The 13843-nt window shown below is 38.2% G+C and overlaps 1 protein-coding gene across 21 annotated transcripts in view; it reads right to left on the reverse strand.

Moving 5' to 3' along the window:
• The window catches only part of PTPRD (protein tyrosine phosphatase receptor type D), a 1875931-nt gene that overhangs the window by 452464 nt on the left and 1409624 nt on the right, over positions 1–13843 (reverse strand). The window lies entirely within an intron of this gene.

Raw genomic sequence — 13843 nt, forward strand, 5'->3', positions numbered from 1 at the left:
AGCATATTTAAAACAAAATAACTTATTGATATAACTATAGTAACAATGCAAGAAAAAAATCTATCTGCAAAATGCAAAGGCTGCAACTAAAAATACTAGAACCTGTGGTGTTCCCTGTGGGAGGTGATGGAGACTCAGGATGTGAGAGGAAAGGGGAAAGGCATTTGGGAACATTTATCTCAGGTTCTGGGACCAAAACAGAGTGGTTAGGAGAAAGGCCCTGTTTCCAAGGAATTGTTACAAAGTCTTTTAGTTTCTATCCCTCCTCCTTTCCCTGATTGTTTATTACAGCTCTACAAAAACTTTAAATTGAGCCCTTAATCCTGGGAGGCAAGGAGGGTGGAGAGGTCAGGGTTAAAGTCGTGGTTTAGTATTGTGTCCACTACTCTGCCTAGCATCCCCCCGGATTATCAGGAGTGAGTGTGGAGGTCCTCATTTGACCCTGGATTTCTTGCAATGACTTCTAACAGCTTTTTCTGATGTGTACTTGTCAATGTTAATGCAATGTGACATTGGATTGGCTTGATCCCTGGCAAAATTCAAGAGAGGCAAGTAGGAAAGATGCCAAGAGGAGACTAGGTAGTACTTTTGCATCGCCAGGATTTCCTTCACGCTTCCCTCCTGCCCATTTCAGCCACGCTAACAAAGACGCATTTGCTCTGCTCTGAATATGGAGCTTGAAGACATCAGACCCGTCCAGTTTGCTTAGGACAGCGCAGTCCAACCTGGCGTCCCACTAAGAGTATGGCCATGCACTCTCATGGCATCCTGTTTGATGTTAAATTAGACAACTGCCCTACGGAGCCCCCTCTTCCAACTATATTAGCATTCCTTAACCCTTCTCATATAGTTATACAGTGACAATGGCTGAAGGAAGACAAAATCACTTGCAAAAGATCAAAAAAGTGTCCCTAAGGAAATCTGAGAAGGGATGTGGTGGAGCTGATGGTTCTTAATTTGTTTCCATTTCACCACACTGAGCAAGAACAAAATCAACGAGTAAGCCTGTCAGACAGAAAGCATAGGATCTCCTATCAATTCCCTTTCTTTGAGTATATATTTCTGAGACACAATATCTTTCACTTACATCTGGCAGGTAAATTCTTCCCTTACTAAGATTAATGGGTATTCTCAGCACGTAAATGGCCTATTCTTATTTTATTTCATGTGCAGCTCTGAAAATCTCAGATGATATTTCAGACTGATCAAGAAGACCAGGGCTGTCCAATACACTTTGTGAAACAGCAGAATAGTCTACGTCTGTGCTGTTCTATATAATGGCAACTAGCTACACATGGCTATTGACCGCTTGACATCGAGCTAGTATAATTCATTAATAAGGAGATTTTGTCGCTTCTGGTTTTAAGAAAAAGGGATGCAGAAGCTGTCTCCTGTTTTTTCCCTTGAGCTTGTTGAGAAAAGGCAGTAGATTTCTCATCAGAGCTCTGTCTGCCGTGGAACCTTCCTCCACATCAGAACGAGCAATGCCTTGGCTGGGACCCCACTCTTGGCAGGCTAACAGGGACAGTGTGAAGTACAGAAAGGGACGGCTCTGGGTTCCAGAGACCACGGTGGAAGGGCTAGCTGGGACAGTGGAGTCTCTTCCATTCTTGGAATCTTACTCTCCTCAGCCAAAACAGCATGAAGTTTCACATTCCTTCTAGCACCTTTGGAAAATCTCCCATTCACTCTCAGAGAAATGGTTATCCCTATGAAAAAGAGGCAGTCCCCATGGCTTATTTTACAGACAGAAATGCCTTTAGTTTCCATCAATAGATATGGAAACAGTGTAATTTGTGACTCTGGTACCCACAGAATCCTAAAATAAAAAGAGTTTTATGTTTAAGATATCTAAAAGATTACTTATTTCCCCTTTACCTGTAAGTAGTACCAAGTTTATGTAGGGCTGTGGATGCAGACTTTATCTATATGCCTACTTCATTAATTTTCTCAATTCTAATTGGGAAAAAAAATTACTAATGTAAAATCGCACTACATAATTATGCATCTTTTCTTTTAAACAACGAAGACTCTTTTGAAAAATTTGTACAATCAGAAATGGTAACAGGCTTTTAAAATACATTTATTAAAACTGTTAAATCACATTTATGTTACCTTTACTGGGTATATACTTTTTAGAATGAAGAACTGTCACTAAGTGACTAGTTTGATATACCCCTTAATGGGCACTATCATATTTTAAATGCCTTGAAATGAAATATCATTCAGAATGAGGTCAAGAAGATGCATATTTTTAAAAATTCTCATAGAAACTAACCATCTGTACAATAATCCATTGTCTGCTCTACCAAGGTGATTTATTAAGGATAATGAAGCATATGATTTAATAGCTGCTGAAAATCCTTTTTCAAGTAGGATGGGTATAAATAATACAAAAAGATGGTCCAATAATATCCAAATCCTAGCCTAAGAACTATTCTATATGCTAGGTCACAGGATATTAGATGAGCTCAATTAACTGCGGAGTAAGTGAAGTGTAGCTAGCGAGGCAGCGGAGGCTCTAACCTCCCTCTCTTATTCTAGGAGTGATTATTATTATTTAGTGAAACCTGTAAGCTCCACTATCGTAGTGGAATTTGAGCAGCTTTTATCCACATGACAATGCAAAGCTGGCCAATTGGAAATGAACGTTTTGCCAGCACAAATTTTCCAAAATCTTAATCCAGTTATCTGCCTATTTGTCACTGCAAATTGTACTCGGCAGTGTTTTGCTCACCTTTACATTCCCACAGTGCCTTGTACTTAGCAGAGTTTTAATACATGGCACTTTAAAGAATGAATGCGTAAGTGGCAGAAGAGGTGAGTGAGTAAAACAAATGAGGTCTCTAAAACCCTTGCAGAAAAAAAAAATGCAATTCCATATCCCCGGGAGACCTGGTTCTAACATTTACCATTACTATGCTTTTGAATTTTGATGAGTAGGTGTTAGATTTGTTTTTTGGGGTTTTTTTGGTGGCAAAGGTTTTCTTAGGACAGCTTTCTATAAAGCATGAAAAAACTCCACAAAATCATACACAGTCTGAATGAAAGTGTTCAACTATTAGCTCCTGTTTGTAAACTGACACACTCCTCTCCCAGCTACCTCTGTCACCATTCGAGCCTTTACAGGCCTTCTGAAATCAGTGAGGCAAATTTCTAATGACAGGAAATACAAGCCGCCACGCATGCCAGTTGTTTGGCATAAGACATGATTGCCTGGCTGTGCCTCACAGACATGGCACAGCCATTCATTGATGAGCTGGCACAGCCAGTGCCATCCCCATGTCACCCAGCCAGTCCATCTAAAATCAGATTAGACGTGTGACAAATCCTAGCGTTCAAGTACTACTGGGCTGCAGAAAATGTCCATGGCTCATCATAAACAAAGGGCCTGTGTGTGAGACATATGTCACCTTCTAAAGAATGTATGCTCCCTCCACCGGGCGCATGCACCACCAGCACTTTTCCACGTTGCAGTTCCTATGGCTCTTGTTCTCGTGAGTCTGGCTTGCCAAAACGGAGATCAACTTTATTAGATACCATTAGTCTCTGTTAGGGTGGTCATTTGAATAACAACAGATTGGCAAGTATAAAACTAAGGCACCTGTTGTACATTTGGCAGCCTGAATGAGGCCTCTTAAAATGAAAACAAATACGAGCTATAATCATGCCAGGCACTGGCTTTTGGTTCAATAATGACCATGTGTCAGAATTAAGTGCATCTGGGAATTCCTACCACAGCCAGATGTAAAGGCAGATTTGTCTTGTCTGCTGGCATATGAGTAGATACACACAGGATACTCCGATTTGGCTTGGTCTTGGTTTGGTAGGAAAATAGGTAAGTGGAACTTAGCACAAAGAAAATAAAATTAATTACTGAGGAGCACTGACAATATCTCCATAAACTGTCAAGTTAAATAGTAAACATATGGGTTGTAAGATGTGGGCCACGAACTGATTTATCTCTGATTTTTCTGGGCACGCTGATTTGTTCACACAGTTCTCAACTCCAATATGCCAAAATTACTACTACACTGAGGCAGGCCACGGGGTAGGGGCGAAAGATACCACTGGGAATAAGACATGGGTCTTGGCTGCAGGGACTCTGTAATGAAGGAGACCTTAAAGACAGCAACTACAATGAGCTATGGCAGAAGCTGTGTGTGTGCGCAACGTATTCGGGGCTCTTCCAGTGCACAACAGGCACCGGGCTTGGGGGGCGGGCAGGCTTCCTGGCAGTCAGCTTAGGTGACACCTGAAGGAAGAAGTGAGTTGGAGACAAATGGAATGGAGGGGCTTTGCACACGGGAGGAGAGAGAGCACCTCAAAACTACAGATGGGAAGGTCCAGTGCTGCAGCCGGCAAGCTGCAAACTCTCCAGCGCGGCCGAAATGCCTGTGTGGGGGGAGGCAGGGACAGGGGACAGAGGAGCAAAGGAGCGTGAGATGGCAAGGTGGCAGGAGACAGGCAGGGGAGAGCATCAAGGTCCGGGTGACTTTTGCTTACTTCAGGCTTTATACAGGGGGAACAGAGAGCCATCAGGATATTTAAAGGAGAAGGGTGGCACGCTCAGACTTCAGTTTCACAGAGAAACCACCACAGCGAGCTCCCACCTGAACACACAGGCTGCGACCCAGGCATGCAAATGATGGTGGCCTTGCCAACGGACGCTAGCTGACATATTCAAAGGTAGTGAATCACTTGGTTGGAAGTTAACATTGATTTTGGTATACTTGGAATAACAAGAGATTATTTCGAGAAAATAGATTTCAAATGATAAATCTAAAATCCAAATTTAAATTATGTATTTCATTTTTGGTATAAATAAGTCAAATACAAACTTAGCCTGGATAATAGGGAAAATCTGATTCAAAAACACTTAGGCAATGTTTTCTGAATATGCATAACATTGACTGAACTTGTCAATCTTAACTTATAACTGTTATCATCAAAAAGCATTTATTAAGAACCTAACTGTGGTAAGGTTCTTAATAACAGTAAGAACCCTCCCTTCCATTACCCAAAGCAGATAGTATGCCCTGCTCTAGGCTTCTTGGAGGATCTGTTTATAGATTAACTCACAGAAAAATATGGCTGGAAAGAACAGTACTTGCATGTGAGAAGCATTCTAGAAACCTAAACTGACTTAATTATTGACAGATTACATGAGCCATAAAGGACCAAAGCATTTTCCATGTAATTTTATTTTATGTACCATGTCTGATTTAAAACTTTAAGGTATCTTGTCAGAGAAAAAATAATTTTCCAAATCATCAAACAGATGTAACTTCCAGTATTATATTATTTATAAATTAGAGATAGGTCTCCAAGGCTTTACCAAAACAAGAAAAAGAAAAATGCTAAACCTTTATAAAATATGTTAAATGGGAAAAACTTATCAAATCATCCATCTCTTATTGATAATGAAATTAACAGATAAGCAGTGAAAATACAGAATTTTATTAGACATCATAATTGAAAAAGTTCCCCAGATAAAATTGTGTAGGGCACGCTGCCAATAAGTAGAATGCATACATATCAGTCACTTGGCATAATTTCATTTCTTTGATGGGAGGCTGCTCTTCAGATATCCCTGCTGGTTCTACATTTCTCTTTATCAAAATACTTTTGATTCCTTACCTGTGGGGCAGCTAAGAAAATGCCAGCCTACTTGATTTTCAAAACTACTCTTGGTGGAAATATTTTATTTAACCACTTGTGCTCCAGGATTGACCAGAGCTCAGGCAGTTGTGTCACTGGCCTGAAAGTATATAATTTTAGAGCTGGAAGGCAACTGCCAGAAAGAGTCCAAATTGCTTAAGTAAAAACAAAATAAATAAAATTAAATTAAATAATAAAATAAAATAAATCAGCATCTCCATTCCCAAACAGAACAAGGAACAGAAGAGACTTTTCAGAAATGGTGAAAGGACAACCTACATAATAGAGTACTTAAGATTCTTCCTGAACTTGGATCAAAAAGCACCATGGCGTTGGATGTACTTGCCTAGTATTTGAGAAATAAATTTTTTAAATATATTTTTATTGATTTTTATAGAGAGAGAGGGAGAGAGAGGGAGAGAGGGATAGAAATACGGATGAAAAACATCGATTGTCTGCCTCCTACAGTCCCCCTACTGGGGGTCAAGCCCACAACAGGGGCATGTGCCCTGACCAGGAATTGAACCAGTGTCCTCTCTGTTCATGGAGGACTCTCAACCAACTGAGCTACACTGGCTGGGTGAGAAATAAACTTTAAAAAGTTCAAGTCACACACAAGAATATATTGAAGGGGTAAGCGTGGAATGTATAAAAGTTGGGATGGTAATATTGCTTGACTTAAAATTTGGGCTTTAAGTTCCATCTTCACTATATCTTGCTATGCAACCTTGGGAAAATTATTTCACCTCTCTATGAATCAGCTTCCTCTTGATTTTAATAAAAGTATCTGACTTACCGAGAGTTATTTTAAAGATTAAACATGATACTGAAGATAAAGTCTGTGCAGAATGCCTGGCATATAGTAAGAGCTCAGTAAATTTTAGCAACTCTCACTATTATGACTTTACACACCGATCATTATTATTATACTTCTAATACCAAGATTAAAAGGAAATATGTTTTCACCTATCTCAGTGTCCTGAGCCTCATCAGAGGTTTCAAATGAATAATTATTCTTCAGTCATAATTTCAATTAAATTCAACTCAAACTAAATTCAAAGCAAAGGGCATAGTCCTTGAGCTGAGAATTAGAAAATGAGAGGATAATTAGAAGGATTTCAATGAACACAAGTTAGAGGACAGCTGGTAAGGATAGAAAGAAGATTCCAGGAACAGTACTGGTAGAACCCAAGAGGTGCCGGAGGGCAGAGGCTTCTCTCTGAAGGCAGGGTCTCTGATCCCACAGGAGCACAGAGCACCTGGGGTTATGGTGAGATAGGAGGCTGGACACCAAGTTAGGATCAGACTGCAAAGAAATCTGACTTCTGTGCTGAGGATTTAGCACTTGAGTGCACAGACCTGAGAAGGTTTTCACTTCAGAAAACAAACGTTTTTAGGAAGAATTAAAGAGCAATGAGAAAACACTTAAGACCACATAGGAAGCTATGCACTGTGTGCTGAGTATCTAAGCAACATGGTAAGAGGGTAGAGACAGAAAGCAAATGATAAAGTTATAAGGGATTATAGGAATAAAATCTAAAAAATAAAAAAAATTGGATGGACACAAGAATGAAAGAAAAAGAGACAGAAATGACACCAAAGTTTCTACACCACAGATAAATCAGGTGGTGAGATACTAAGAAAAAAGAAGTAGATATGAGTATGGATAAAAAGTAATATTGAGTTTGGGATATAGGCGAGCCTTCTACTTCTCCACCATCTAACAAACTGATAAAAAAATTCGGATAAGAAACTTCAAAGAGAAGTTAGAAATTTTAGTTTGAGGGTCACCGATGCAGAAATTACTTCTTCTATGAGAAGTGGATAGGAATATCTCAGTAGACAAGATAGACAGTGCCCCACAGAGGGCCACAGATAAAAGGACAATAAAAGAGTTTAGAACGGAAACAAAGAGACACAGGCCTGCACATCAAATGAAGAGATGAAGAGGAAACAATATTGACGAAGAAAGTGAGGGTCAAAGAAGGAACTCAGAGAGAACAAGTTCCATCCATGGGATGTTTCCAATGGAAATGTTCCCCATAATTTATTCCTCTAGCAAAATATTACAATTCCCTCCTTTTGACCAACCCCTCCGGAGGAAAAAATTATTACTTGGCCACTAACTGGATTTAGAATATTTAAGACATTTCCAATAGATTACTATTATTCCCAAATAGCCAAATTTTCATAGATCCATTTAAAATAAAATATAAAATCATGTACTGAAAAATCACACTGAACAATTTTAATCAGAGAAATCAAAAGTGGTAGCCGTATTTGTTTCTCAAAATCCTTTAATAATATTTCAATGAAGTCACTATTGCAAGTAGTTTGAATATATTTTCATAGGGAGGCCATGGGCTACTTGTGCAGTGAGAAACCATTAGTGCACCCTCAGTATGTCCCTTTGGTTGAGGTGGCGCATTAGGAAGGGGGGTGGAGTAAAAAATTATTTTAAACGTTGAAAACAAATGTCTTTTTTACCTATAATGGGACACTGGATCAGCATGAGATGTATCTAGTCTAATTTTTCCCTGTGAGATTGTGCTGTAGGACCTTAGGGGGAGACAGAAGGCAGTAAATTCCTATCCTCTATCAATACATTTGACCTCGGAGCAAACCCCACAACTGGCTACAGGCACCCACCATCCATCACTGCTCTTGAAACCTGATCTTTCAGGGAAGGACAGCTGCACCCAGAGCGCTGAGGAGCTTTCTAAGATGCACTACCGCAAAAGAAAAAAAAGTCAATTCTTCCCATTCGTATTTTAATTAACTGCTTTTCTAAACATTTCTTCCCCCAGAGTGTAGTTCCACATTCAAAATCATCAGGAATCTAGAAATACATTTTTTGACTTTTAAGCAAAATGCTCCTTTTGTACATTCTAGGTAAAATCATTTCTAGCTTTTGCTCTAAAAGCGTTCTCAGATAAATAGTGTACATGGCGTACTGATGTACACAGACCTCAGAAACATGCCGGAAAGAAAAGGCAGACCCAGCGTCTGAAGCCCTTCTAGCATGTGCACAACAGACTGCGAACAGGGCAAAGCCACACGAAACACCCATGCTCAACAAGTCTGAACTGTTTAAGTCAGGTACTAATAATGTATATATAGCAGACAGCTAAAGATAGCAGAACTCCAACACAGAAACTATTGTTACTGAACACAGAATTTTCTTTACATGACTCCTACATCCGGGAATATTTTTTATTTCAAATATAAAATAAGGCAAATTCTCATGATCTCATTGGACCTTCATCACACCTATAGTTATTCTCTCCATTTTGCAGATGATGAAACTGAGACCGTGAAATGTTACATAACTTCCCCCAAGACTCTACAGATGATAAAATAATAAAATAAGCGACCAAACTGAGGCATAAATTCAGTTCTCTTTTCTTCTTACATCAAATGTGTGATGTATGTTCTTTTTACTGTGACAAAAAAAAAGGAAGCCAGTGGAGACTTTGCAATCTTTAGCATTATCCTTACATACTTGCACAATGAAATGAGATTAAATAGTAACTGATTTTCAATTATTTATAAAATCAGTACTAATACAAGTATTTTAGTTAACCAAAGGCGTCCATTTACTGAACCTTCAAAAAGAAGTCTTATTAGTTGTGCCCTAATCATTACGGAGGATCATCGTATACGTCTGAAAGCACAGTTTCCCCTAATCCCCAAAGCAATACTGAAAGGTGCTATTTTCTAAATGCAATTCACTAATCTCAATTTAGTTAGCTACTGCTACACTAAAGAATATAGCTTCAGGGCTGTTAAAAAAAGACAATTAAGAATTTATAAATTCAATCAATCTCATGGAACTGACAGAGTTAACGATGTTTAAATCTAGTAAATAGCAATGTGGTAAAGGTCACAATGCTCCTGACATTGTTATCTGAATGTCAAAGTTAAACAGGGCTTGTGGTCAGTGAATTCAAAGAACTAGGAGCAAGCCTAGCCTCAGACGGCGGCTTCTGCTCTCACATTTTGTTATAAATGGTGAAGGAGCAGAGGAGCCTGCCCCCGAAGAGCAGCCATTTGCGAAGGAAAGCCGGGCTCCCCTGCTGCAGGTGGCGAGGACGGGGACATCGTAGTTGTCTCAGGACTAACTGGCTACCCATACACCTGGTCTGCTGGCTTACAGACAGAATCGGTTGCCCTAGTTTTCCAAATTGTCGTTTCTTTCACGTAATGGACTAATCTATGACACGTGGGGATTTGATTTGGGGGACAGTAGAGGTTGAAAAGAAAGCCAAAAAAAGAAGTTCAGTTTTTTCTTTTAGTAAAGCGATAAGCCCAACAAACAAGTATAAGCACTGATATGATCCTATTAAATACATATCAGCATAAAATAGAAAATAATGTCCAGAAAGTTATTGAACGAATTATTTTAAGAAGGAGGAGGCAGAACATTGCAGGTATTATTTTAGGCACGTTTTCCTCAATGAGATGCCTTGTGGAGTGTGATAGTATATATGGACATAATGCTTAAATTTCCTTCATGTCTAAGTCTTAAAAATATTTTATAAATAAAATGTTAAGAGAGGAAATGCAACTGACTGGTGATTACATGAAAACAAATGGGTAATTTATTAAAGGGAAACGAAGGGCATAGGCCTTAAAGGTAATTTTGTGAAATCCGTCTTGTAAAAATTTTATTTCATTAATGCTTCAGGCTAGCACCATTGTCATGACTGTGTTATTTAGGTTACATTAAGTCAGTGACTGCTGTAGCACATAAGCATTTGCTCTTTGACCTCCCCCTAGACTTATGACGCAAAGAAAATGCTGAACTTTTACATGCAAGGCTATAATTTCATATAATGAACAATCAGTAAGCACAAGCCACATATTCTTTTAGCTATCTTTCTTAAGGGCTTAACTGTAGAGAGCTGAAACAAAATTTTTAAAAAGGGGGGAAGAGGGGATTGTCTAGCCAAGCATGTCATTTTAATAAATGTTACCAAATACTAATTGGAAGCAAATGAGATTATTCATATAGAAAACATATCCCCAAACAAACCTGTTCTTTGGTAGAAATGTCACTATGCTATGAAATTAGAGAAGCTTAAACAAGTAATGTTTATTGGAATGAAATTTACTGACAAATCCCTTCTAAGCAATCTTTTCCACATTATCAGATGTCTTCAGTTGATGTGCCTTATACGAATCCTAAATCTTGTAGTTTACAGAAATAACAACTCTTCTCTTCGTTCTTGGCAAATCATTGACAATATAAAAAGAAATTTTTTAAATACTGACTTTGATGGAGACTGCAGGTTGCCTTTGTGCCTTCAGGAGTAGCTTTCCTAAAATATTTTTTTCAAAGAAACCGAACAGTACAAAACAAGGTAAATAACTCCATAAAGCAATTAGAGTCTCAGAGTAGGCCTAGCTTAAAATATAACTAACTCATTTACTCGCACTAAACTTTTCCACCAGAAAATACTGTCCCTTTAAGAAAATAGAAAAAAATAAAACATTCCTGAATAATCTGGAAAACTGAGTATCTTTACATTTAGCACTTCGTATATCTGTTTATAACAGGAATCCTAAAAGTATTTTTGTGTGGTCACGAAGCTGAGTACACTACATCAAAGGTAAAGTTTATTTTCACGATTCCCAGAAACTTTTGGGACTGAAAAGGTTCCCATGACCAAACACTAAATAAACGTGTAGCTTTAAAGGTGTGAGCCTAAAAGTTTGATGCTCTCAGAATTATAAATTAGAGCATGCACATACTTTGACTCTCAGACTTCCCACAAATATGCACTGAAACTAAAGAAGAGTAGTTCTAAAGCAAAATCACCTTGAGAAAGCCACCTTTCCTGAAACGGCACTTTTCACATGTGACTGTGTTAATGAATTCGTGTTTATCCAGAGAATCCTTTTAAAAATAGAATTGTTCAATGGCTTGATAAATCAAGTTTGGTCTGAAGGAAATCCAATATGCAAATACTTATAGTGTGTTCTTTTACAAATAGTCACCCTTGACAGTTTGAGAAACTGAAAATCAACAAAAGAACAGTGTAAGTATACTTGACCTTACTGCCTAATGTCTATCAAGACTGCCACGGCTGGTCGATTTCAAATTTGTGAAACTGACACTTAAAAATGTATAGAGCATCTTCAGTCCAGGTCCCTCAAGTGCTGACTAAACTGTAGTCACAGCCTCAGATTCTCCTTCCATACTAACTTGCACAGCACTTACAAAGCCAGTTTAATCACACCATTAATCTATGACCACACTTTCCTTAAAGTAATTCTGCTTCATTTATCTTTTAACCCTACTTTACGCAAATAACGTTCTTTATCAGTTATTAATGTTCCTACTTGTTTATCCTTGACATACACTGAGAAACTTGGATCACACATGAATTTGCACAGATACCTCTTCTATGTTTCACATTCTTTATGAAAAATCACCCTTACATGACCATAGTGTTAAAGAAGTTCTAAATAATGTTCTTGAAAAACCCTTCAATGTCTATGACTAACAACACAGCATGAGTTAATAGATTTAAAAAGACAAAACAAAAACTTAGGGGACTGCCTACTTGATTTTTTTTTAAATGTCTCTCTAGGAAGGTTTTGCATATGCCATACAAGGGTAGCTCCTGGATATAAGAACAGTTATACAGGCCCCTAGTGGCTTAGCAAATAGCAGCAGATGAGGGGATTCCAATTCTTAGTTCTCGACTTTGAGATATGCTGGCTTTAAATGAATGTCAATCTTAAAAGGCAAATCAAATCATTATACTTAATACTTTAAGCAGTTTTACTTTCATGGTTATCTACTGAAATACATACATATTAAAACAGATCATGGCACTTCATTACTTTAATAACTGTAAATGCACTGGTCCAAGAAGAATTTGTGTTACATAACCTCCACAAAAAATACTTAATTCATCCACCTCTTTACATGTCATTACAAAAATAATATATTACTCATATATATGTATTAAAATATATTCAAGAGACACTTTTCCCTTTTGAATCTCACTCCTCTTATACTATTAGTACTGAGGGTTTTAAGAATAGATTATTTCTATGTAAAGTGCTCACTATTTAAAATGAAATAAAGATACAACCTGAATGCCACTTTTACAATGGCAGAAATCAAAAGGTATTTCCCAACAACATCCAATGATAAAACTCACGCTGGAGTGCAACCTATATTAAAAGATCTGCAATTAATAACACCCCTTAATGCTCATCCTCTTGCTGTCTTTCCTTTACAAAAGAAAATTCCAGGCAGGCATATTTACAGCTTTTAGCAGTTTTTAACTGGACACAATCTGACAGCTGAATTCATAAAACTGACCAGCTTGTCAATTTCACACTTTGAAAGTACAATAATAGCTGATAGCATGAGGGTGAATTTAAGAAATCTGTCACAGAATTGCTAGCTCCATTGAAAAGCAAAGAACAGTACATAATTATGGGAGGTGGGAGGTAAGAAAATTTTCTTTCTATTGTCCACTTAGGATGTTTGTTTCAAGAATTCAGACATCAAGCACTGAAAATTTATTTCTCATGCTATGTCAATAAATAATATCTCTCTGTAGCATATAACAGAATGTTTCCAAAATAAGTATAATATCTACTAAGCATTGTCCTGGATATCCTCATATTACCAACACAATAATCTTTAAGTTGGTATCATCTAAATATTCCTTTAAATCGGGGCATTTCGAGTTTTGGTACATCACCCTGGTTTTACTCAAGTTGACTGGTGGGTGTGTACGCTCTGAAACAGAGATAGAACAGCCAAAATGGTCAGGATTATCAATGGTTGGACTAACTCCCCATGTGTGTGCTACAGGATGGCTGGAAAGAACGCACCAAGGGGAAAGGTCCACGTTTGTAGATATGAAAGTCCAACAGCAAATCAATCTCTTATCACAAGCAGTTCTAGTCTCTGAGAGGCTCAAAATGTGTGCGCTACGCTCTGCTAAGTTGCTGGCGCTGTGTCTGTGGGCATGTAAAAGAAAAAGAAAAAAACTTTAAGAGAAAATACAGGGAAGCGATCCCTTGGGAATCTTCCTAGGTGCCTGAGGTACAAACTGTAGATTGGTCTGGGGGATCACTCTAAGAATTTTAGAGAACAGAGGAGACATTTAGCAAGTCCTGTACTGCGAGGCGAGCTGAAACAATACAAGTGGAT

Source organism: Miniopterus schreibersii (assembly GCF_964146895.1).
Source record: "Miniopterus schreibersii genome assembly, chromosome: 11".
NCBI lineage: Eukaryota > Metazoa > Chordata > Mammalia > Chiroptera > Miniopteridae > Miniopterus > Miniopterus schreibersii.